Here is a 27,537-nt window from a genome sequence, read left to right on the forward strand (position 1 = left end):
CCCCCCCCCCCCCCTCCCCCCCGTAGCGCCACCGCGGGATCGCGATCGCCGAGGGCCGGCGGCCACCTCACTCTCCCTTGTGCTTCGCTATTAGTAGCAGTGTTTCCTAGAGCAATTAACTGTCAGCGTTTTGAGCTTTACCGCCGTTTAGCTGTATCGAGAAATTGTATCGTAGTTTGTGCCGATTTCGCCTCACCCCGTTGAGACGAGTAACTGCCGTTTTTGAGAGGAAGACCAGACTTGTGTGCCGAGATAAGGTAGGCTAACGTTACCCAGGGCCTCGCTGGCTGTACATTCTCAACGGCCTCAGACCATTTTTCACTTGTAACAGGTCGCCGGCCGGCTTTGGTCGGCCATTTTGTATGAAAGCCCGCGAGCCTCGTGGTAGCTAAGCTTTTCTATTTGATTCTGTTGCTGATTTTACTTGCTACTCTTAATTTATATTTAAAATTACATACTCTGGTTGTTCATTCCGTAATTTTCTGCCGTTTTATTGTATCGCATAATTTGTAATAGATCGTGTACCGTGCCGCTTGCCGGCCACGTACCAAGTACGAAAGTGTGAGAGAGAGAGAGAATCTGTGAGTGAGTGTGTGCGCCCGTGCCGTTGTTGCCGAGCGTAACTACCACCGTCAAGCAGCGACAGGCGACCGTGCCGATATTATAAAAAAGCAGCGAAGGATTATCTTGTATTTGCGAAACTGCTAGATTGTTAGCGAATTTGTTTTTGGAATTGTTCTGCCTTGTTTTGAGTTTTGAAATTGTTAACGAATTGGCTTCACAACGATTCTGTATTTGCATGATTTACTGAACTGTCAATACTTTTACGTCGCTTATTATTCGCCTAGTCGGTCGCTTGCCGCTCGTCGCTTCTAGCTATTACTGCTTGATTTTTGCCGTGTTATATTGAATTGTTCAATTTTGTTTCTGTGTTATATTTTATTTTATTTTTATTTGTTTTTGAATTGTATCGAAGCGTACCGCCACCGATAAGACCGCTTGCCGTGTAAATATTTTATTGTCTGTTGCCTTCTGCCTTGCCGTGACGGCTCTTTTGTTAATGAATGCTGGTAATTACATCTATAATCATTTGATTATCAACTATACTATTTCACCTTCGCGCCCACGTTCCCCTCAGCGCTAGCTAGTCGGCTGTTTTCTTGTGCTTGCCCCTGCTATAGTTTTGCTTTGAGATTTGGTTGTGTGAGTTTGGTTCGCCGTTCGAGCGGCGAACGAATGCTATAGGACGGTAAATATTGAATCTGGTAAGAGTATAGTCTCTTACGGCTCTTTCGAGCCTGGCGCCCAACACCAGTTCTGCAGTACCGTCAATTATTACTTTGCCATCTTCCTACTGACATACATATAGAAATTTGGTTGAATCTTTGGGATACTAGATATAGATTGTAGATATGTTCATTCATTGTCAGCCTAAAAGCACGGTGAATTTTCTAAATTCTGATAATTAAGGGGGTGCCCTGATCAATTTGGAAGTTGACGTACATATCTCCAATTATCAAAGTCCACGTATCTAAAAAATAAAAAAGGGCTCAACAGCGCCATTCTATACGCAATTCTGAGCAAAAAGACTCCAATACATTTTTAATTGATCCATAAATGAAGAAAGGGCACGAAAATTACGAATTTACTATTGCGATTTCGTGGATTTCGTGCCATTTTTTTGTTTCTATATCAACTGAAAATGTATTGAAGTCTTTTTGTTCAAAATTCTGTATAGAATTGCTCTGTTAATCCCTTTTTCGTTTTTTAGATACGTGGACTTTGATATTTGTATATTTTATACGTCAATGTTGAAATCAAATAGGGTTTACCCTCAACGTTTTTATCTTTCTATTGTTCACAGCGGCGTCCAAATATATGTGGTGTGGATGAAATACGAAACCTGGTACATTTTAACGTAAGAAATTAGTTTGGTGTAAGTACAGAACATTATAATAATATGCCTCTTAATTTAAAAGTTTTGAGCAATAGACAGTTGCGTCGGAAAAAGCCGAAAATAACATCGGAATATCAGAAAACTTTGCTTGCTGGGAATGCTACTCATACCAAAGAAGCTGAAAGTGTAGCTAATTGTCAAAATTATAACGATATTCGCGTTGCTGAAAACAACATTAACGGGAAAATCGTCGATCATGACTACAGTAGTGTAGAGTCAAATAGCTATTTCAGTGACAATGAAAGCGTTAGCTTATCATTATTAGGTTCTGAAAATTTTCCAAGCTGTAAAAGTGACGAAACACGTTGTAATAATGAATGCGACTTTGTTAAAAATTTACGAACCTGGGCATGTATGAATAATATTACGCATACCGCAATAGATCAATTGCTTGTGTTATTGAAACCAATGCACTCTGTTTTACCAATAACTGCAAGAACTCTGCTTCAAACGCCAGCTTGCACCAGTACGCTCCATCTTGAAAACGGAGAAATGTGTTGTTTTGGATTAGAGAATGGTTGAACGAGCAAACTTGAAGCAGGTTTCAAAAATGAAATACAGCCTGTAAATGTATTACAGGTCGATTTTAATATCGATGGTATTCCTGTCTTCAAAAGCAGCGGAACGTCATTCTGGCCGATTTTAGGACGTAGTGTCAATTTGATCGATGATAGTCTGTTTGTAATTGCCGTTTTTTATGGGATGGGTAAGCCTTCACCGTTATCTTTGTATTTAGAAAATTTTATCCAAGAGACATTACATTTGACCGAAAATGGATTTGAATTTCATGGCAAAAAATATGTCTTGGAAATTCGTCTTTTTGCATGCGATGCTCCTGCGAGATCCATGTTAAAAATGTGCCTAGGTCATTCCGGTAAGACTGCTTGTGAGAGATGTAAGATATGTGCTATTCGTATCGACAATAAGCTCTGTTATCCTGTTGGTAAGAAATTTCGGAAGCGAAAGGATCGTCACTTTATTTCACCGCGTAAATACAATCGTCATATAAAAGGGCGCTCACCTCTCTTACGCTTATACCTAGGGCTAGTATCACAATTTGTTTTAGATCCTATGCACTTATTCTATTTGGGAGTTGTAAAAAGACTGATTCTTAAATATTGGGTCGAGGGTTCACGTGATAGTAAATTATCGAAACAAGCTCTATCGATTCTTGAACGTTTAATAAAAAAGTTGGCCCGATATGTTCCTGCGGAATTTCCTCGGAAACCGCGAGAATTGAAAGAATTAAAAAGATGGAAAGCAACAGAATTCCGCTTCTTCGCGTTATATTCCGGACCGGTTCTTATGCCAGACGTCCTAAGCTCAAAAAAGTATAAGCATTTTTTGTCATTGTCCGTTGCTGTATACATATTGTCAAATGCAACATTGTTTTCAAAGCTTGGTAAAATCGCGAAAGCGTTATTGAAAAAATTCGTTGTTCAGGGTGCTAAGTTATACGGAGCTCACTTTGTCGTATACAATGTTCATTCTCTGCTGCATGTTATAGATGATGTTGAACGGTTTGGCCCACTAGAGGAATACAGTTGCGTCGTATACGAAAATTATTTATGTCATTTAAAGCGTCTTATTCGGTCAAAGAGGTCTCCACTGCAGCAATTATGTAATAGACTCGCAGAACTGAATTGCGTACATAAGACTAGATCCTTAAAACATATGTTCTCAAATTCAAATCTTCAAACAACTCACAGGAATGTCAATCATTGGAAACAAGCAGATTTAAAATATCAATAAAACAGCCGGATAATGTAGTGGCATGTGGTAAAGAAATAGTCGTTGTAAAATCGATTGTTAATATTCATGGAGAATACAGAATTGTGGGTACTCCTTTCAAATATAAGCGGGATTTTTACAAAAAAACCATAAAATCCTCAAAACTGGGAATTTTCTTTGTTAGAAGCTTTAGTCGTGCAAAGTCTTTTTCTGTAAGTGAGATTTCCCACAAATATATTTGTTTCCCATTTAAAGATGGTTTCACTGTTATTCCGATACTACATGAAAAAATATAAGTGATGATAAACCTGACAATCAGCTTTTCCTGATTCAGCCCGTGTTCTGCAAAAATTCATCATTTCTATAAAGTTGATCAAATCTCACAACCAGTTAATATCAAAGCTCGTGGATCTAATCACTTACATATCATAGCTGATCATAACACCGAACATAAAATTTTATACGTTTACACTTGTATTCAGGGCAGCCAGACGATGTGTGCCATTGTTGAATTCGTGGTTGGCGAGAAGCGAGAATGTGCATTAGTGCCAGTTTTGTGGCTCGTGGATAATAATACTATCTGCTACTGGCCCCGTACGAAGATTAAGGAACATTTCATAAAATTAGTGAAATCAAAGACAATATATCAGAAAACGTGGCCCAAGTATCCTGTTCACAACGTTCTGCATACTGGAGGTGATTGCTTACATTTATTCACAAATACTTATGTATGATATGCAATTTATATGTAACTGTGTTTCCTATATTTAATTTGAAAATAAATTTTATGCGATTTTCGATGAACGACTCACTAGATATATATATATATATATATATATATATATATATATATATATATATATATGTATGTATGTATGTATGTATATACAGTGAGTCGTTCATAAAAAATTACATAAAATTTGATGGCGTATTCCTTACTTTTTTGATTTGATATTATTTATTAATTTATATTAGAAGTAATAAACACAAAAATGTGTGTGTGTGTGTGTACCACTTTTGATGTAAATTAACAAATAACATCAAATCAAAATAGTAGGGAATATGCCATCAAATTTCATGTAATTTTTGATGAACGACTCACTGTATATACATACATACATACATATACATATATATCTAGTGAGTCGTTCATCGAAAATTGCATAAAATTTATTTTCAAATTAAATATAGGAAACACAGTTACATATAAATTGCATATTTTACCATGTCTGAGGTGGCAGATTAATCAATTTTATAATATATTACGCCAGCATGTTTCACGCGTTTTTTCATAGGTGTTTTCCATTCCCAGAGTACCCGTTTCCATGACCGTAGAGTGAGTCTGCGAATGCACATGCACGGAATAATAAACGACCGCTTTTGACTCCTAACAGCAAAAGTAGTCATTTTTGTACAGCTTTTATGTGTTGACGCGACAAACACAGCGAACTGATCTGACATTTCACGACCCTAATCTCAATTCCGTGCTTCGTGAAAAAACACGTAACATACTCTTGTTATATGAAGTATCGTGTGCAACATGGGGGCAATGGTCTTGTCACTTTGCGTATTTGCAATATTCGTCTTTGGCTCGTACTCGTGTGCACCTACGACTCATACTGCAAACTTACGCTCGGCCCAAAAGAACGTGTTTGCCACCTTGTTATACAATATACTATTGTTGAATGTGATGTGTGATCTACAATTTAAGGCACATGCAACTATAGCAACATTATATTCATTTCAATTTTGTATCTTACTCACTTTTAACTAACCATCAGTTATTGATTTCGTATCATGTCTTTTGTATCACTTTTGGTGTTACTATTCTTCATTGCGGTGTGTTGTTAAGGGGGTGCCCTGGTCGATTTCGACGTTGACGTATATATCTCCAAATATAGAAGTCCACGTATCTCAAAAACGAAAAAGGGCTTACAGCGTCATTCTATATGCAATTCTGAACAAAAAGACTACAACACATCTCCATTTGATGCATAAATAAAAAAATGGCACAAAAACTACGAATTTATTGTTGCGATTTCGTAGTTTTTATGCTATTTCTCTGTTTCTGCATCAACTAAAAATGTGTTGGAGTCTTTTTGTTCAGAATTGCATATAGAATGGCGTTGTCAGGCCCATTTTTGTTTTTGAGCTACATGGACTTCAATATTTGGTGATACATGCGTCAACGTCGAAATCAAACCGGGCATCTCCTTTAGACGAGATTTCTCAATTATTAATATATACTAATGGATTTCCTAATTGATATATCCCGAACAGAAAGCTTCGACACACTACAAAAAACGATGACGCACATTATAGAACACGGTACATCCGAGAAGGATGGTACAGTTTACACCATCAGTAAGAAATCCACAGGGCGCTATTATGAAAGAGAGTCGCAGAGCAATGATGAAGATGGCGAGGCCAATAATGAAGCTGTCGTACATGAAAATGTTTCCAAGAAGCATAAACATACAAGAAAATCCAAGAAAAGTAAAAAGAAGAAGGTGAAGCGTCAACGTGAGACGTCTTCAGATACTGCAGACGATACTTTATCAGTTGATGAAAATTGTCCACCAATACACCATTCCTCTCCGAATCCACGACAGAATATCAACATATCAAATGCATCACCTGTTATCGTTTCTGTAAATAAAACAGTTCGCCCTTCAGCGCACAGTTTGACAAGGTCGATAACTCAATACGACCTATCAAGGTCACAAACTTTGCCTCAACCTCGAATTCGGTAGCTGAAGCTGGAACAGTAGTTGCATCCCAAAATCCACTGAGGCCCATCGACGAGAGAGCTGTGAAGTATTTGCAAGACATAAAATCTTGTGTAGACCAAAATCAACTTATGCTAAAGAAAATAATATCGAGGCAGCAAGCAACTAACGTCGACACTGTACAGAAGCCAGAGATTTTTCCGACGCTCCCAATTGAAACAATGGAAGAATTTGCGAACCTCGAAGAACTTCTCAAGTCGAATGAGCATCGAATATACCTGGTGAGTAGTGTTAATACTTACAGAATCGACGGTTATGAAAATTTAGTATGAATGGGGATATAAATTCAAATATTCAGTCTGAGTGAGCACATTATTCCGGAATCTGGAGTACATCTTACTACGTGTCTCAGTGTATAAAATGCCATGTCATAATATCGTGATACTTCTTGATTGAGATAGGTAACTATTTAATTTCTTTGTAGACACAAAAACTATCCTCTATTGGAGGCACAAGTGGCCGTCAATGTGTATTAGCTGTTCTGAAGTCTTTACTTACGAACAAATTAGCCATGCGGTTTAATTTGGCTGGTAGGAATAAAATAGCTTTCCAAAAGACACTGGTGATGCAAGTGATTTACGGTAATTTAAAAATATTTTTTTTTCTTAAGACTTTCGGTTTTAAATATACGGTACTGTCAAAGAAAAATAGAACAAAAACTTTCATTCCTATACAAACCAAGTGTACGTACTGTGTAAATGACACACTAATAATTCATATTTATTTATACATGTTGACATTCACTGCAGTTCAAGTTTTCATGTTACATTCTGGTGACTTTGTTTTTTTTTAGATGCTGTTAAAACTACTTTCTATGGTAAAGAATTCGTAAGTGATGTGAAGGAAGCAAATATAGCCGCTGCAGTGAAAGACTGGTTGAAACTCGCTGGATCCCGAGACTCCTACGTACATAAAAGACACCACCGATAGCATCTGTCTTCTCTTTCAAAATAATGTACCAATGCTTTTCATTAACTCACTTCGCCTAGATTGAAACCTTTTCCAGGGCCCAAGATAAAAGCTAACAATTTTTTTCCTTAAGATTCATTCTTTGTCCACTCGTATCCAATCAAAGTTTTTGTTTGTCTAGATTTATTACAGTTTACCTTATGTTGTGTTTTTATACTCAAGTCCAGAGTAGGTAGAAGAACGATTTTTCTCATTGGGGTACAATCATTGTATGATTAGTTTATATCGTGTTCCATTTGCTATCAAACTACTGGTTTTGGATACGAGTTTTTGTTCGTTTATATTGAATTAAGTTTACTATTTGCTGTAATACTCTTGTGAGTATATCTATATAATGTAAGTATACGTATTTGTTGAAAACTGTGTGTATATGACATTCTAGTCAACTTTCACGGATTAGCATTGATATAACTATTGTAAAACTTTTGATTTTGTTCCAATTGTTATCAAATCACCTGTATCCAATACAAGCTTTAGTTTGTTCATATCCACTTAAGTTGACTGTGTGTTCTAATCTGTATTCAAAGTCCAGAGCAGATTGAAGATGTCGATTTTTCTCATTGTCGTATGATCATTGTAAGATTATTTTATTTCAAGTAAAATAATGAATATATATCATGTTTCGCAAAGGTGTATTATCTCATTCATTTGTCTTGTACGAAATTCTCATAGGAATACGAAGGTTTAGGTATAAAATAGTGAAAATAATTTAATTGGTGCGAGTAACTATTGCTGAATAAGTTAAGAATGTAAGCGTTGCTGTGTCATCTAATTCTTGAGATAAGTCCATTTTAACAGTGTACGTAATAATATACAGTACATAAAAAATTATATTGAAAACATATTCTCAAGTTATTTGTAACACGTTTATCGGAACCGCGTGATATTCGTTAAGGTGTATTCAATTAGGCATATAATAATTGCTTCCGGATATCGTTTCTACGTTAAATCAACACACATTAACTACGTGTATTGTAACGTGACCGGTGACTGGTCGCGTCACAACGTTGGTCACCGGGTGGGAACCCCTGAGTAGGAGCCACGGACTGACCACCTTCAACGACAGAGACAGACTACGAGACAACAAAGACCGTGGACAGTACTGACCGGACGCCGACAGATGGACGACGCGACGACCGGGGCTCGCAGCAACGGCAACACGGGCCACCACATACCTGACCGGCAAACCACGGATCGACAGCAGACCTGAGATAACCGAGCCGGCTAACTCACTGCATTTTGGAAAATTACTTCATATCAGACCAGCATCTGAACCGGCTGATATCATAAAAAATCTAGCATAAGATATTAAATCAGCGTATAAATAAATCCACAGCATTAACATCGAATTATCGATTTCAAATATTCTAATCACTTGAGGTTTCATATTCTTAATTCAATTTTGTTTCTTTTTCTTTTGTCTCTTCCGTATCTCTTTTGTTTTTATATTTAGAACAAATATTATATTGATTCATTTATTTGTAGAAATTCACGCATGGTGAAGAATTAATATAAGGCTTACAAGTGGGCAGACAGCTGTACATAGAAATAATTGATAGTTTTTGGGAAATGACAAACTCGAACATGACATCTAGCGGCGAAAAATGTAACTGCTGCTGTCAAGTCGCTGCCCAGTGTTTACCAGTGTTTGCGCCGTGATATACGTGCGTTTTGTTAGTATCAAAGAGATTTATTAAAGCAGTGACTCAATAATTAAGAAAAGAAATCAACAAATAAGGATCGTGACAGTATGGGCGACATTCCGGGCGAAGGTATGAGGTTTTCGCCAAGAATCTCTAAAGACAAATCATTTTGTGTCGTATACGGCTGCTCAAGTAAACGTAGCAGAGATCCAACCGTGAGATTCCACACATTTCCGACACGTGGACAAACTTTTGTTAAAATTATCAATAAACGAGGAATATCGGAAAAAATCGACAAATTCAAGGCCTGGGAACAAGCAATAAAAATCGGTAAACCGATTACTCCGACCATGCGCATCTGTTCCTTGCACTTTAAAAAAGAGGATTATTTTCTGCCAGGTAAGAAGTACCAAATTATTTTTGGAGTTGATGTAGATTATACTATAGAAAAAAAATTGAAGAAAGGATTTATTGTTAACTTTTGCAAAGTGATCTTTATATAAATAATTTTAACACAATTCTCTGTTGCAGATGTTCAATCGAAAAGAAAAAATTTAAAAATTAGTGCAGTTCCGTCATGTAACTTGCCGAAGAGATCAACCGACAAAGTAACAGAAACTGCGGAAAATAAGAATCGAACGAAAAGAATATTAGAAAGAGAACAGAAGCGACAGTTGATTGCGAAAGAGACAGTTAAAAAAGTTGAAACCCCTGCCGGTGAAGACTCTCCGATGGAAGTGGATGCCAATGAAAAATGTGTCGAAACACAATCACTACTTGATATTCCACCACTTTCCTCTACTGCTGAAATTGGAATTCAAGTACAGAGCGGAGACCTTGTTCCAACACTACGCAGTCTTATTAAGAGTGATCGGCAACTCAGTACTCTCACTGGTATTGAAAATTTCACGATACTCGAGCGAATTGTAGATATTGTGCATATAATGAACCCAAACATTGCGGATTCAAAATCAACGGTCCAAGATCAAATATTGATGACGTATATTAAACTAGAACAAAACGCATCATATGCGCTTCTCGCAATTTTCAGTCGAATGTACAGTGCACAAAGCTGCAAAAGAATATTCCTCCGAATGTTAGACGTTTTAAGTAGAGTCCTTCGAGTAGCCATTCCTTTCCCCTCAAAGGCTGAAATCTCACGAAATATTCCGACGTGTTTCGAAGGTTTCGAAGATGTTCGTGTTGTTCTAGATTGTACAGAGATATTTTTGCAAAAACCAAAAAATCTTTGCTGTCAAATCCTGACATATTCATTTTACAAAGGAACCTACACAGTAAAATTCATGACCGGAGTCACTCCGGCTGGTATGATTTCATTCATAAGCAAATCATACGGAGGAAGATCGTCGGACAAAGCGATATTCGTAGAGAGCAACTTGTTGGAAAAGTTACAGGCAAATGATGCTGTTATGGTTGACAAAGGGTTCCTCATCGATGATATTTGCAAAAAAAATGCCATAAAACTTATTCGGCCTCCTTTTTTGAAAAAACAAAAACAATTCTCAAGCGTCGACGCATGTTTAACTGCAAAAATTGCCAAAGCTAGAGTACACATCGAGCGTTCCAATCAAAGACTCAAAACATTCAAAATTCTAGGGGATAAACTTCCATCCAAACTTGCATCGAAGATCGAACAAATATTCACAATAATTTGCGGAACAGTAAATATTGGTTCTCCAATTCTAAAAAACAACAAGTTTCCATCGTTGTGACCATCTTTTTCTACGTAACTTTGAATGGGAATAAAATAATAAATATACGTATGTTTATTTTTATATTACATAAATATAAAGCTTTATATTTCTCTCTTTTCTATGCGTACACTCAAAATGCAAGTAAATAAAAGAAACGTTGTAAATTAAACCTTAAGACAAAGATTATGTACCATCATGTTAAAATAAACGTGTTTGATTGCAAAAAGCATTTCTTTAGCAAAATTCTCATCGAAAGAAACATGCAAAACAATCATGCTGTTGTCGAAAGGTGCAAAAATGACCAAATCAGCTTGTTGCAAGTTTAAAATCGCCATGCCTGCTTGGACTTGACCGCAGTACGTATGCTTCTTTTTCAAAGTTTTACTATCGTTTGTTATTTTCAACCAGTTCAAGTTTGGTATCACGTCGGAAATTGTTTGCGTTTTTCCAGCATAAGGGCATTTAATTTCGATAAGCTTATTTGGTTTGCCATCTTTAAATATAACTCCATCGGGAGAATACCCTAGCCATCGATTTTGCTGTGACACAATTAATCCGAATTGAAAAACTTGCTCCGATGTTCGCTTCTCATATTCCTTGCGTGCAAGACTTTCACTGTCTGCGCCGTGTTTTACAAACTTGTTAGTGAAATCTTGAGGGTTGAAATAATTTTCGGATTTTTTGTGCCAATCAGGATTTTTGTTTTTACTGTAGGTGTACAGCTCATAACACCTTGATCCCGTGACTCTCATTTGGCGCTCCTTCAACCAAACCGAAAACGATGTCATGCTCTCTGTACAGATGTCCACAACATCTCTCTCCAATCCATTCAGAATATTTTGACAACATTCTCTGAGCGGGCGATGAACGCAATCCGCTAAATGTTGCATACATTCTGATGTTTGGTTCAGAAAAATCGTTCTAATCTTCTCCCTCTGGGGATCAGATACAGGGACAATACTTTTTGGAAGAATAGGAGCGTGCCGTCCAAACCTGTGTGAAATCCAAATCAAGTTCCCCAAAGATACATCATCACCTTTTGAAAAATATAGACCAGAGAAACAATAACTGCACACCTCCAAGGTTAAAAAGAAAATTTTTAGTAATTAAATGGATTCTCGTGAAGAAAGTTATGGTGTAAAAGTTCAGATTCTCAAAAGCATGCTCAATGGTTAAAAAAAAAAGTTTTCATTTATTTATTTATTTCTAATTTTATTATTTATTATAACAAACTATGGTAGTCTAGGACTAAATATAAACAAACTGCATTGGACATTAAGACCCAAAGATCCTTTTCAGAACCTTTTCCACTCCTGCGCGTAGCAGGTCTGCGAAGAGATTCTTCGCAGACTCTCAACGCAGGACGCAAAAGGGTTTCTTATGTCGAAATCTTCATTGTAGGTTTTGTTGAAAGTTTATTATAAACTAGATACACATGGTGAGCTATATTTATTTTATACTATAACTTTATGCCATGAAAATTCACTTTTTACTAGAATTTTGACAAAATACCAACACCATCAAGTTGGTACACATCGTTCATTAGAAAAGAGAGAATAGAAGAACGCTATTTTCTATTTTCATTTCTCTTGGGTTTATGTAATATATTATCCATCGTATCAAACTGGATTGAGTGTTGGAGTTGGCTGTGTGAAATGAAAGGCAGAAAGTTTTACGTGTGTTGTGCAAATGCTGATCCTGGAATTCCTTGTAGAATCATCGCTCGTATCAGCTCTTCGTCCGCAACGTTAACTACGTCGATGGATTTGAGTCGGAAACATTCGTGCTCTTCTAACGGCACCGGCTTATATTTTTCCAGTGATTTTTTTTGAGGCTCTCTCCACACGCATTTTTTGTCCGTACATGAGAGAACGTCCAGTTTATCGATATCGTTTCTAATCAGATATAATAACTTTGGTTAATTAAGAACACATTGATTGATTATTGAAACCATATTTACCTGGTAAGAAACAACAACACAGACAAACTATGTTTGCACTTTTGACTGAGTCCAGCTTTGCACGTGCAGGTTATGTTGCCGATCACTCCTGCTTTATTTAAAGTTGCGTTTATCTCGTGAGGACTGCTTTTTAAATTGGATGTTTGAAAACAGAATGCTCGGACTTTGATAATATTATTTTCACAGTCACGAGCATCCTCGCATCTGTCACACCGGATTATGTGGCCTGCATTCAGCAATTTTTCACCTTCGATGAAATTTCTGTGCGTTGGAGCTGTCTCAGCCCAAGCACACACATCGCCAGTGGTCAATCTCATTGCGAGAATTGAATGGATTTTGATAAATTCGAACCGATAAACAAATAAATATAAGCGACTCCCTATGATTTCACGTGTTAGCATGGACCGGCTGACTTGGATGAGGCCGCCATATTGAATAGGCCACGCCTCCGTGTTGGTTCCCAATAAAGTTGTACGTATTATTCAAGCTTTTCAACAAATTATAGATTAAAGTTATTAAAGAAAAATATCTTGAAGTCATTCTACGGCATACTAACAAACAAATAAATAGGGAACGAGCAACGGATAAAACCCGCGCCTAGACCAGGAGTAACAAACCAATAGAGAGGGGCGAGCAACGGATAAAACCCGCGCTCGACAGCAACGGATAAAACCCGCGCCTAAGCTAGGAATAACACACTAACTATAGATCAGGAGCAACGAATAAAATCCGCGCCCAACAATAGCGACGGGTAAAACCTGAGCTGAGAGTAGACAACTTGACGTACTAACTCATAACCTTGCACCGACTGAGGATTGGATGTCCTTTTTCTTAAAACATTAATGTAAAGAGGTTTAACTGACAACAGGACAAAGACAACTTACCGGCGCACTGTCGGCACTTGCAGTGCCTACAGGGCGAACGTTACAGTATATTGTACTAAAAATTTGCCCATGTACACGCTTATTAGACGTGTTTGAACCACGAAAAATAGAGGTTATAACAGGTGTATATTAAACGTGTACGATAACGTTTAAATTGCGTTCTTTTATACTTGTTTCATTACGTTTTTAGAAACCGTAATTTCGACGTTTCCTTTAACCGTAGAATATCTGGATCATTATTACTAATAAAAAATGTTGATGAGCACAGTCGAAAAAACCTATATCAGGGCGGACATTTTTCACGAGAAAAAACGTATGTGCTGAACGATTATTTAACTATATACAACGTTGTTCGTCGACGAATTTCTCACGATTGATTTACCAGCAATGTTTATTGGGTAGTATCACTAAATTCAAACTATCCTTACACAATCCGCAATTCTGCGATTGATTGGGCCAACTTGATGCCTCTTCAGCGCTGTGATAAGTTGAATGACGTATAAATGCCAATCCATCCTCTACCGGTATGCCATAAGCATCCGCACATCCTGGACACAACAGCTGTTCATCAGTCTCGTACCCGGCAGTTACCAGGCAAACTCTCTTCATTTGCATCGTAAGCGCACCAATATCTACCGATCTCACAAGCTGTTGTAATTTTTCTTCTATGTTGGCAGTGGGTATACATTAGGGTGTCCGTTATTTACCAAGTTGGTTTTTTTTTTTTGCAGCCCCCCTTAAATTTTTAGTTTATGATCTAAAACAAAAGATCGGACCAAAATAAGCCCTTAATATCGATGTTAAACCTTGCCCTTAAGACGATACATTTCCCGTTTAAATAACATGGGATTTTGCCACTTTTTACATTTAATTTTTTTTCTCCCGAATAAGTGAGTCTATTGCCATGCTAAGTACATATTTTCGTAGAAAATTGAACGCTCTACAAAAATGTCTTTGATGATTTTTCGATAAATTCACTCCTTCAAAAGTTATTCAAGGTTAAAGTTGAACTTATAGTAAATTTTTGGAAATTCTTACTTTATCAGCAAAATTATTATTATTTAGATAAAAATTAATTGTTTTTACGGAAATATCTGATTCTGACTGTACTATAATGAAAAATTATTAAGTAAAAATTTCCAAGAATGGAAAATAATGTGGCTAATAAGTACATTTTAGTACAGTCAGTCGAAGTTTTGAACACATCCTCCAATTTATCCTGAAAAATGAATGAAATCAATCAAAGTTCTTAACATATTAATGTACGTCATTTATTTTATTAAACTTCCTTTGGTTACATTTGGAAATTTTTTTTTATACTCTCTTACAATCTGAATTACATATTGTTCTTCATCTTCGTTTCTACTTAGAATATTAATGTATTCTTCGGTTAATTTTACAGCCCTTTCTGCAGTATCATTGACCACTTTTAGATGTTTGACGATTTCTAAGCCTCTTAAATATTCTGGATTCTTTGACCATTCACTGCTATTTAACTGAAGAAAGTTTGTGTTAATATTAAATCTTTCGAAAAATTTCAAAGAATTAGAACTGATAAAATAATCAATGTTTTTATTTAAAAACCATTTAAAATCATCCGAATCAAAAATAAAGCGTTTAGGAATATCGAACTGATCATTATTGCTTTTTTTTAAAGCCTCAACCATTTTTTGCTTTACGTCAAAAGATAAATTTTCGTCAAAAAACGCATTTCAGCCATCGTATAGGAATATCTAGCCAGTGGCAGTGCTACAATTCTGTAACTCGTTATAAGAATAACGACATATTTCATTATCTTTACACCACATACTTTCGTTTTACGAAATTTTTGGTGAATAATTTTTTATTATAGTACAATCAGAATCAGATATTTCTATAAGTTCAACTTTAACCTTGAATAACTTTTGAAGGAGTGAATTTATCGAAAAATCATCAAAGACATTTTTGTAGAGCGTTCAATTTTCTACGAAAATATGTACTTAGCATGGCGATAGACTCACTTATTCGGGAGAAGAAAATTAAATGTAAAAAGTGGCAAAATCCCATGTTATTTAAACGGGAAATGTATCGTTTTAAGGGCAAGGTTTAACATCGATATTAAGGGCTTATTTTGGTCCGATCTTTTGTTTTAGATCATAAACTAAAAATTTAAGGGGGGCTGCAAAAAAAAAAACCAACTTGGTAAATAACGGACACCCTAGTATACATAAATATTGAATTTCAGTCTAGTTTTGGAACTCTTGTTTATTTGAGTTATTGTTAGGAATCAAAGAGGATAACAAAAAGTATACAAGAAAAGGCGCCTTTCTTAGGAGTATATATTTAATTGTATTGAAGCTAAACGCTTTAACATAAGCTTCAAGGATAGTTTTACTGACGGATTTCACAGGTAAATGTAGGATTAAATTGGATACTTTCTTTAACATTGCTTGGTGCTTGCTAGCTGACGGTTTTCTTTTTCTGTATACCGGAAGACGTAGCAGGAGCAGCTAGCGCCCTCAAGCCGCGTTTACATTTTTCATTTAACTTAAGCCTAGTACTTAGGTGCGACACTTAAAGTAATTAGATTCAGCTTAACACTCCTCCTTAATTACTTTACTTCGTAATAGTTTGAAACTTACATAGGGTAGAGGTTTTGTTAAAATATCGGCTATTTGTTCGTTACTCTTTACATGTTTTAAGGTAATAGTAGATTCTAAATGTTCTTGAATGAACTTACGTGAGATGTCTATGTGTTTCTTTCCTTTTGTAATTCTCCCTTCATGGGTGTTTTGCAACATACAGATAGCTGATCTGTTATCAACGTATAAAGTTGTGGGTTTATTTAGATTTGTAATGCCTAGCTCGCTACCTAAACGTCGTATCCAGCAAATGTCATCAATAGATGATACTGCTGCTCGATATTCAGCCTCGGCTGTAGAATTTGCTACATGACGTTGCTTCTGTGTGTACCATACAATAGGACCTCCTCTCAAAATGAGTACACCACTTGTTGACTTTCCAGTCACTGGATCTCCTCCATAATCTGAGTCAGTATAGGCTATTACGTTATCATCTCCGTTAAAGAAGATTCCAAAATTCGTTGTGCCATTTAAATATTGGAACACACGTTTTACCATTCTCCAAAGACTCGTCATTGGTTTACTCATCTGTCTACTAAGATAGTTTACTGCGAAACTAATATCTGGACGACTAATTGTAGCTAAATAAAGTAAGCTACCTATGGCTTCACGATATGAATTTAGTTTATCAAGTGGTTGATCGTTTACAAATTTTCCGTCGTCAGTTATCATACCACGTTCCATCGGTGTGGATATAGGACTAGAGTTTTCAAGATTGAATCGCTTGATAATTTTCTCAGTCTACTGGACTTGGTTTACGAAAATGCCATTTGAATTTACTTCAATACTCATCCCTAAATATGACAGACGATTGCTTGTTGCAGTATTAAATGTGATCTCAAACTTTTGATTCACTTGTCTCAATATTTGTACCAGTTTAGATTCATCTTTTCCGGCAATTATTCCGTCATCAACAAATAGGATCATAATGACGGTTCTGTCTTTATTATAATAGACACACGGATCATCTTCAGTATTTTCTAATCCTAATGTTTTCAAGTACGATGAGATTTTCTCATTCCAATTTTTAGGCGATTGCTTCAGACCATACAGACTTTTAATGAGCTTACAGACGCGTCCTGAATCATCATCGAATCCTTCTGGTTGATACATATATATATTTTCTTCTAATTCACCGTGTAAGAAGGCTGTTCTGACATCGAATGTCATTAGCTTCATTTTGTTTGACGCGGCAAGACTTGGCAACAATCGAATAGATGCATGACGAGCAACAGGACTAAACGTTTCAAAATAATCTATACCCTTTTCCTGTTCAAACCCTCGCGCTACTAATCTAGCTTTCTCTGTACCATCGGATTTTTGGCGTAAAACCCAACGGCAGGATAATGGTTTAGCATCTTTCGGTAGTTCTACTAATTTCCAAGTATTCATTTTGACTAGAGACTCGAATTCATTTTGCATTGCTTTGTACCAATTTTTATCTTTCAGTGTTTCAGATACGGATATATCTTCTACTTCACCTATCATTGCACAATTGTTTGCGCTATTTATCCAGCCTGTCTCATAATCGGCAAATTTTCTGGGCATTCTTAACTCGTTACGATTTCTTAACTTTACACCCTCATTTTGATTTTCAGCTTCCATTATTTCGGAGTTTTGACTTTCATCTGAAGTGTCATTGTCAGGTGTATCGTATTCGGAATCTACTGACTCTATTTCAATATTTTCATTTTCGTTTTCATTTAGAGGCATCTGCATTTCAGTTAGACTTTGATTTGACTTAAATTTTTCATCAAAAATTACATTTTCAGAGCTTATCACATCATTTTTATCTTTGACATAGATTCTGTAACTCGGTAAATCTAAATCGTAACCTACAAATATACCTTTTATCGACTTTTTACCGATTTTTGTTTGTTTATGCTTTGGTAATAAAACGTAACAGTCACATCCAAAGATTCTAAGCTTACTTATGTCTATTGTGCGTCCAAACCACAGTTCGGCTGGTGTTTTATTCTTTTGTGAGCTTGTACCAGTCTGATTAATTGTAAATACTGCGTAATTTATTGCTTCGGCCCACAAACTTTCATCTAAACCTTTCGATTGTATTGCAGTTCTAGCTGCCTCTACGATTGTACGCATTTCACGTTCGATTCGACCATTTTGTTCTGGCGTATATGTATTAGTCTTGCTATGAAGAACTCCTAGATTATCTAACAGTTTCTTAGTATCACAATTTTTAATCTCCGTGCCGTTGTCTGACCTGAGAGTCTTAACTTTTCTGTCAAATTGGTTTTGCACCATTTTTAGGAATATGTCTAATTTTGTAGCTGCCTCGTCTTTGGTTTTGAGAAAATAAACTGTTCGGTAATGTGTAAAGTCATCTTTTAGAAGAAGAAAATATTTCGCTCCTCCTAAAGATCTAGTTTCTATCTCACCCAAGTCTACGTGTATCAGATCCAGCGGTCGTGAGGCTACTTTATTATTTTTCGGATGAGATACCCTGTGTTGCTTCCCGTAAGCACATCCTTCGCAAACATAGTCTTCCCAGTCGTTGATATATTTAATACCCTTTTTATCTAATATGTTTTTAATATACTTAATGTTTTGGTGCGCCATTCGTTCGTGCCACTGCTTTATAGAAATACTGACTAGACAACTTTCTGAAAGAACTGACTCACTCTTTGTACTTTCTGACCTATCCATACGAAACATCATTTTGAATAAATTTCCTTCCCTATTTGCTATTGCGACAATCTCATTTTCATTTTTAGTCGTGAAATAGGAATTTTTAGCATCTGCAGTTTGAATGTAACCCTTATCTAATATTTTAGTAACAGACAATAGATTGAAAGGCATCTTTGATGTGTGTAGTACATCCTTTAGCTCAATTTTACACCAACGCTCACCGTCGAATGCTTCTAACTTAACATTCCCTATGCCTATCCCTTCAATTTGGGTTGCGTCACCGATCACGACCATTACAGGCTTTTCGAGTTTTACATAATCACTCATCCATTCCATATGAGACGTCATGTGCTGTGTCGCAGCACAGTCTTGATACCATAAATCACTACAATTTGGTAAAGAATTTATGTGATTTACATTTGCAACTGATAGGCTTATCGTTATAAATGCTCGTCTATCACTTTTACTTTTTATTGACTCTTCTTTATCAGACTTTTCATTCTTATCTTTGTTGTTCCAACAATCCTTTGCAAAATGACCCTTTTTCTTACAAATATTACAGCCATAGTTTTTCTTACAATAGTCTAAATACTTTTCACATGGCCTACCTCGACAATCTTTCTTTAAATGACCTTCCTTTCCACACTTGAAACATTCAATTTTCTGACTCGGCGGTTTGTAATCTTTTCCTGACTGTTTTGATATAAGAGCGTTTCGAGAATTATGACTTTCACCTTTATTTTCGTTTAATCTGTCTTCTTCTAAACGCAAAAATCCAAAAAGTTTGTTTAGATTCTTGTCTGTACTACTCATGCAATCCCAAGAGGTTCTGAAATGATATAATCTAGGTGGCAACATATTCAGAATTCTCGATATAATCCACCCTTCCTTAATTTCTTCGCCTCCGGCTTTTAATCTGTCTGAATATTGCTGAATTTTCATGCAATTTTCAATTACGGATTTGCTCTCATTATATTTATAACTAAAGAATAGCCTTTGTAAGTTTTCGATAGTAATATCTGACTTTTTCTCATATAGAGTTTCTAACTTTTCGAGCATCAGCCTCGCAGTCGTACAGTTACAGATTTTCTTTGCTATATCGCTACTTACATTTAAACCTATTAGTGTTTGAGCTTCAATGTCTTTCTTCATCCAGGCCTTGACGCTTGCTTCAGTATCTAGTCCCTGCGGTTTAACCTCAGCACCCGTTGCGACTTGAAATAGATCCTTAGTCTTTACGGTTAGGTTCAGCTTGAACCTCCATGACTCGTAGTTGACTTCTCCCTGACTGTCCTCTGCGAGATTTTCCAGTTGAGATCTGACTGTGTCCATGACTCGATTGTTTCCAGACGTTTGTTATCCTCTTTTATTTCAATATCGTGTATACCCTTGGTTATGTCTGGGCCCATAACCTGTTGTAATTTTTCTTCTATGTTGGCAGTGGGTATACATAAATATTGAATTTCAGTCTAGTTTTGGAACTCTTGTTTATTTGAGTTATTGTTAGGAATCAAAGAGGATAACAAAAAGTATACAAGAAAAGGCGCCTTTCTTAGGAGTATATATTTAATTGTATTGAAGCTAAACGCTTTAACATAAGCTTCAAGGATAGTTTTACTGACGGATTTCACAGGTAAATGTAGGATTAAATTGGATACTTTCTTTAACATTGCTTGGTGCTTGCTAGCTGACGGTTTTCTTTTTCTGTATACCGGAAGACGTAGCAGGAGCAGCTAGCGCCCTCAAGCCGCGTTTACATTTTTCATTTAACTTAAGCCTAGTACTTAGGTGCGACACTTAAAGTAATTAGATTCAGCTTAACACAAGCACATGTCTGCTGCACCGCTCCTCCTCGGACTCATAATCGCTCGTATTGCGATCCACCATGATTATGTATCTAGCAGTATTGTTCGAAAGTATTTTTCGCAACCGCGTTCTTATACCATTCGCTACCGCATTCGCTTAACTCTCACCATTCAAAAGGTCACTCAATGTCAATACATTGTCTTACAGTCAGCAATTATACAACGCTTCTGCTACCGCTGAGAGGCTGTCCCCCTACTCCTTACCACAATATAAAATGCTGCACTGCTATCTCGCATCCTTACAATGTATTACTACAAGTTCGTCGCCTATCAGTTCTACGCTTGCGATATATATCAAGGTGATACTCGATTTTTTCATCCAGCGATTTTTCTGGACGTGTGCCATCACTGCTATAAGCAACTCATGCATGATCATACAATCAGACCGCGATCCCTAGGAACTGCATATTTTGAATCAACGTGCAGCAACTTGATTGATTTTCCCCAATATTGCCACAAGTGTCACATTTCCCTGCTCACGCAATCTGATGAGCCGGCTCGATGGGAACCACGCATCCCATTACAATCATCAGTGATATTCAGATTCGAAGACATCGAGTGGGAACCAATCTACTTTTTTCACCAGGATCTCTCCGTAGTCGATGAATATATATACGTCAGAGCTGCTGATGAGAACTATAACAAAATTGCTAATACTTTGCGTGAAGAGTAGCTGCGAGTTCAATCGTACATTGTATCACGAGTGCTGTTCATATAATTTTCGCAACAGTTTTTTGGAGGCACAATGGCAAACCGGTTCGACAAGTTTTATGCTGCAATCGATAAATTAGACATTGCATACCAGCAACTGACCACGGACTCCAACGAAGATCTCGCCTCGCAGTGGAACACTATTAGTTTGAAGCTTCTAAAAACCCTGAATGACTTGTACAGAGATCGAACCACCAGTTTTGTCGATAAACGAAAGATTCAGACTCTCATTGTTGAATTAACGTCTCAACGTGCTGTGTTAAACCCTTCAATTCGAGGTGGTTCACACGACGCTCCAGCCATTCAATGGGATGATTTGGAATCTGCGTTCGAGAACCGTTTGATCACCGGGGTAATCACCAACTTTCGAATCAGCGATCTAAAACTATTCCTCACAGCTGCATACACCGTTATTTTCGAGAAACTCAAGACATTGCTTCGCCAGCATCACCATCTGAAAGTCAACACCACACTATCTGCAACTTTTGTCCTAGATGTGAAAACCGAAACAAAATTCTTCCATACGAAGAACGCCACTCTTTAAACAACCACGAATCTGGCAGAATGGTACGAAGAGTATGTTGCATCACCTCTACTGGCTCAAATCGAAGAATTTCAGGAGCGTGATAGTGGCTGGGCCTTGATCAGTATAGATAATTTATTAGTTAACATTAACAAGTATGAGCCGTTGGTAGGTTCGATGTGGACAGATTTGCCGAGCGATATTAAGGTTAAAAAAGCCGTGGTTAATGTTCAAAATGCCGATAACGCTTATTTTGCTTGGGCTTGCGTATCCGCTCGACATCCTGCTGCAAAAAACGCCAATCGAGTAACTTCCTACCCCCATTACAATCAAGTATTCAATTTCACTGGCGTCAAATTCCCCACAAAATTAAACGATATTCCAAAATTTGAAAAACTTGATAATATTTCTGTGAATGTATTTATTTTGGAGAAACGGGGAAAGCGACATCAAGTCTTACCACTACGCATCAGTCGGCATGAAAATCTACATACCGAACACATCACTTGCTCATGTTACACGATGAAAACCTTGATGACGAATTCTCCCATGAAAGAACACACTTCTGTTGAATTAAAAATTTATCGCGACTATTCAATCATCATCTGAATGCACGTACGAATGCAATCCATGTTTGTAATCGATGTTTGCATTTTTTCTACTCCGAGGCAAAATTGCTCGCGCACAGGCTTGATTGCAGTCCTGATAAACCTTGTAAACTCACGCTTCCAGATCAGTTCAACAAGTGGTTAAAGTTTGAGAATTACTCGAACAAAATGCAAGTACCATACATAGTTTACGCAGATTTTGAGTGTTTGTTGGAGAATTCCTCACAGTCTTCTGACTCATCGCATACCAAGAATTATCAGAAACATGTACCTTACAGCGTAGGTTATTATTTTGAATGTAGTCACGGTGAGTCGCTATCATACTACACTTCCTATCGAGGTGTCTGTTGCCAGAAATGGTTAGTCCATTAATTACATGGAATCTCAGTCAGGGTAGCCAAATACTTCAATAAAAAGAAGCCGATGTATCAATTGTCAAATCAACAACAGACTGAATTCGAAGACGCTGAAGTATACCTCATTTGTGAGCCAAAATTTGTGCATCTAAATGATCGCGTGAAGGATCATTGCCATGTTACAGGACTATATCGCAAACCTGCACATACAAATTGTAATTTGAATTACAAACTCAATCGCACTGTGCCCGTTGTATTTCACAACTTGAGTGGTTATGATGCGCACTTCATAATCGGTTAATTGGCGAATATTAAATGATCCTCGCTCAGTGTTCTACCAATTACCGAAGAAAAGTACATAGTACTCACCCAGACGTTTGCAGTCTCGCCGTTAGACTTCAATTCATCGATTCTTATCGGCATATGAGTTCTAGTTTAGCCGAACTAAGTTCTCACCTGCGGCACAACGATTTAACGAATTTCACATGTCAATTCCCGAACGCCACAGATTTGCAATTCCATCTTTTCACCCGCAAAGGGGTATTTTCATATGATTACGTCACCGAAGCCGACAGACTGAACAAACGCTCATTACCCTCGAAAGAATCATTTTATGACGTATTGAATGACCAGCACAATTAAGACGAAGACTACGCTCATGTACAGAATGTTTGGGACAGTTTTATTATCACGACATTGGGCGAGTATAGTGATTTGTATCTCAAAGTCGACGTAATGCTCCTAGCAGACGTTTTTCAAAATTTCCGCGAAAATTGCCTCCGCATATATAAGCTCGATCCGGCACACTACTGTACCTTACCCGGTTTTACGTGGGATTGGATGCTTTTCCACACGAAAATTCAGCTGGAATTGCAAACTGACGTTGATATGCTGCTGTTCATAGAGGGAGGCTTGCGTGGAAGATTGAGTTAATGCTCGAATCGATACAGTAGAGCGAATAATAGATATATGACAGATTACAATTCAGAGTTAGAAACCAAATCATTGCTTCACTTGGACGTAAATAATTTGTATGGTTGGGCGATGTCTCAGTACCTACCATGCAGAAATTTTGAATGGATGCATCGTGTACATGATTTTGATTTTACGCGAGTTAGCGAAGAATCTGATGATGGATACATATTGGAGGTAGATTTAGAATACTCCACCAATCTACACATATGACATCAAGATCTACCCTTTTGCCCGAATCATCAGAAACCCCATGGTGGAAAAACTCCAAAGCTTTTAGCTACGTTGCAGAACAAGTCACGCTATGTTATACATTATCGTAATTTGCAACAGTGCGTGAAAAACGGATTAATGATGCGTAGAATTCATAGAATATTGAAATTCGAACAATCTGCATGGTTGAAGAGTTATATTGATTTGAACACGGCGTTAAGAGCCAAAAGTATTGACAAATTCCAGCAGAATCTATACAAACTGATGGACAACGCGGTATTCGGTGAAACGATGGAAAATATTCGTCAATATTCCGACGTCAAGTTAGCACAAAAATGGCATGGACGTGGCGGTGCCAAGGCACTGACATCGCGACCGAATTTCCACAGTCGAAGTATATTCAGTGAAAATTTCGTCGCGATACAGTTGATTAGGCTCCAAGTGATATTCAACAAACCAATTGACGCCGGAATGGCTATTCTAAATTTATTCATAATTTGTGTCTACGACTACCACTATTCTTTCATGTGACCAAAGTTGAAATTAAATTATAAGTTGATGTAAACCGATACGGATAGTCTTATTTATGAAATCAAATCTTGTGACGTTTATGAATTCATTCTAGACAATATTGACAGATTCGACACCAGGGATTATCCTGCTGATAATATTTATAAAATCCTTTAGGTTAACAAAAAAGTTGTAGGACTAATGAAGGATGAGAGAAATGGTGAAATAATGACAGAATTTGTTGGCTTGCGATCCAAAATGTATGTGACGCGAATAGATGATAATGAGATTGTGAAGAGAGCAAAAGGGGTGAAAAATAATGTATTGAACAATCAAATAACTTTCGAAAATTATCTCGACTGCCTTAAACAGCACGAGAGTATTTCAAAAACGCAGCAAACCATTCGTTCGAATCTGCATAAAGTGTATTCAATCCGACAATTGAAACTTGCTTTAAGCCATCACGATGATAAGCGATATTTGGTACCTGGTAGTACAGACACGTTACCCTGGGGACATGTCAAAATTACACTATCTGCATAGAAATAATATTTATTTAACAAAAAATATAAAACGGTGTGAATAAAGCGACTACAATGCATTGTCTTTATTTATCCAAGAATTATGTGATTTATCCAGACCCAACCACTTCACGAACACCTTATTACCTTTCCTCTTCAAAACTCTCTCCACCAAATATATGTCAGGATATCTCACGGAATGCAGGTCTTGTTTATAGAAACCCGCCTTGATTGGGTTTGACTGCTGATCCATCAGAAGATAAGTTCGCGGATTTGTGTTTTGTACTTTTTGAATCCTGAAAATTTCCGTCGACCAATTTGGTGTGTAACCTTTCGCGAATATCGTCATATACTTGCTAACTCTTACGAAATCTCCGACTTGATATTTAGCCGGCTTAACTTGTTTGACATTACTGTAGACAGCCGCAAGTAGCTGGTTAGCATTTTTACGATTCACTTTATTCGGCGCCATACCCGTGGTACGATGTTTGCTTGTATTGTATTCTGTCACGCACTGCTGTATATTATTAATCTATTTGTATGATCCGTTTAGACTGAATGATCGCCACATTTCATCTTTGAGTGTGCGGTTCCAACGTTATATAACCGATGCTCTCATAGCGCCGTAGATCGAGTAATGATTGATTTTATGCTTCTTCATTAACTTTTTAAATTCGGTATTGAAAAATTCTTTACCGTCGTCCGATTGAAGATTCTTAGGCGATCGACCGCTTTGAAGCACTTGTTTAAATCCATCGACAACCGATTGAGCACTCTCATTTTTCAGTGCCACAGCCCACGCAAATTTGGATAACACGTCAATGACCGTTAGAATGTAATTAAAATTCCTGTTTATTTTGGCATATTGCCGCATTTCAACCAAATCCGCTTGCCACAAGTCGTCAAAACCTTTCACGATCACTCTTCGGTGCTCAAAGTTACGACGAGCTGGTGCATGTAGCTCTCTAGCCAGATGTATTTTCTTCCCGCTCATTCTTCAAACAATAATATTAGTTTCTCGTAGTTCCTCCACTATTTAGACAATCTCATTCGTGTGAGCCGTGTTACCAGCAGCCTCAGGACGACTCAATAACCACAACGTGTCCACCAACTTGTTTGGATCATCCCAATATGTATAGTCTACTCGAGAATTCTTTCGTACGATATGTTTACTGGTGTTGAGACCCTCACCGAGTGCCGAGCGACTCGGAAATAGCTTGCGTATAATGTTCGATATTTGTAGGATGTATTCCCGCATACTTGACCCGTTTTTTGATAGCCTTTTTTTGTGGGCATTTGTTGTGGGCATTTGTTGAATCCATGATGTCGCGATATTTGCAAAGATCATTGTCGGTGTAAATATCTTCATCGGGAATTTCCTCAAACATGAGTTTCAATATACCCGGAGTTGTTTTGAATTGCATGTTTTTAACGTAGAAATGATCCAGCTCGAGTAGTTATACAAGGAGAGTTCTGCGTATAGATTCCTGTTGCCGACACTTACTGACATTTTCCCCAGACTCAAACCCTTCTCTGCGATGACGTCACAGTCTACTGTAGCGACCGTCGATCAAAATGGCGCTACCTATTTATCGACCAAAGGTTCAACCTTACCGACAGTGTTATCAACCGAAGGTCGAAATTTTGCTGTTTTACCGACTGTTTCATCGACCGAAGGTCAAAATCACGCGGCTTCACCATCGGTCTCGCTGTTATTCCCCCCCTACCGACGGTCGAGGTGTAGCGGAGACGCAAACCCTTCTGTTTCCATCGTGCCCATCTCAGGAATTTTCCGGTTAACTTTGAACGGCTTGCGGTGTGATAATTGACACCCTACATTCCACAATTAACAGTTCCGAGAATTGTTTTCGTTAACCCGATATCAATAACGTGACATTCTTTTTTCGAAAACTGCTTGTGTGGTCCAAGGACCAGTATGATATCAACTACGTAACATTCGACAATTGATAGTTCTGAGAATGGCTGGGGTGAACCACGTGACATTCCGTTCTCACGATTGGGAACCACGTGTCATTCTTATCAAAAGTCCAAAGTCTGAAGTGATTTTAACCATACGACATTCTTTTCACCTCCACACCCAATTTCAAAACGCAAGTGGGGGAGCCGTGTTATAAAAGTTGGAACCGCAAAGGTGAGCGTCAGTTTGAAGCTGTTTTTCATAAAAGGAATCAGCATCAACAACAACTTTTAATCAAAAATATCGAAGAAGTGAAACATTTTCTAAAAATCAGATCCGAACCGTATCAACTCACAAGAAGATTTGAGAAAATACGACTCAACAGTAACCATCATCATGGACTTGTCAAAATTAAATGAAAT

At 37.4% G+C, this 27,537-nt stretch overlaps 1 protein-coding gene and 1 pseudogene across 1 annotated transcript in view; one reads left to right on the top strand and one right to left on the bottom strand.

The window, feature by feature from the left end:
• LOC124414949 (regulating synaptic membrane exocytosis protein 1-like) overlaps window positions 1-27,537 on the bottom strand; it is a 946,547-nt gene that overhangs the window by 707,735 nt on the left and 211,275 nt on the right. The gene's annotated exons all lie outside the window — the stretch shown is intronic.
• On the top strand, window positions 1,880-7,407 carry LOC124414661 (annotated as a pseudogene).

The sequence above is a fragment of the Diprion similis genome, chromosome 14 (genome assembly GCF_021155765.1).
Source record: "Diprion similis isolate iyDipSimi1 chromosome 14, iyDipSimi1.1, whole genome shotgun sequence".
In the NCBI taxonomy this organism is placed as follows: Eukaryota; Metazoa; Arthropoda; class Insecta; order Hymenoptera; family Diprionidae; genus Diprion; species Diprion similis.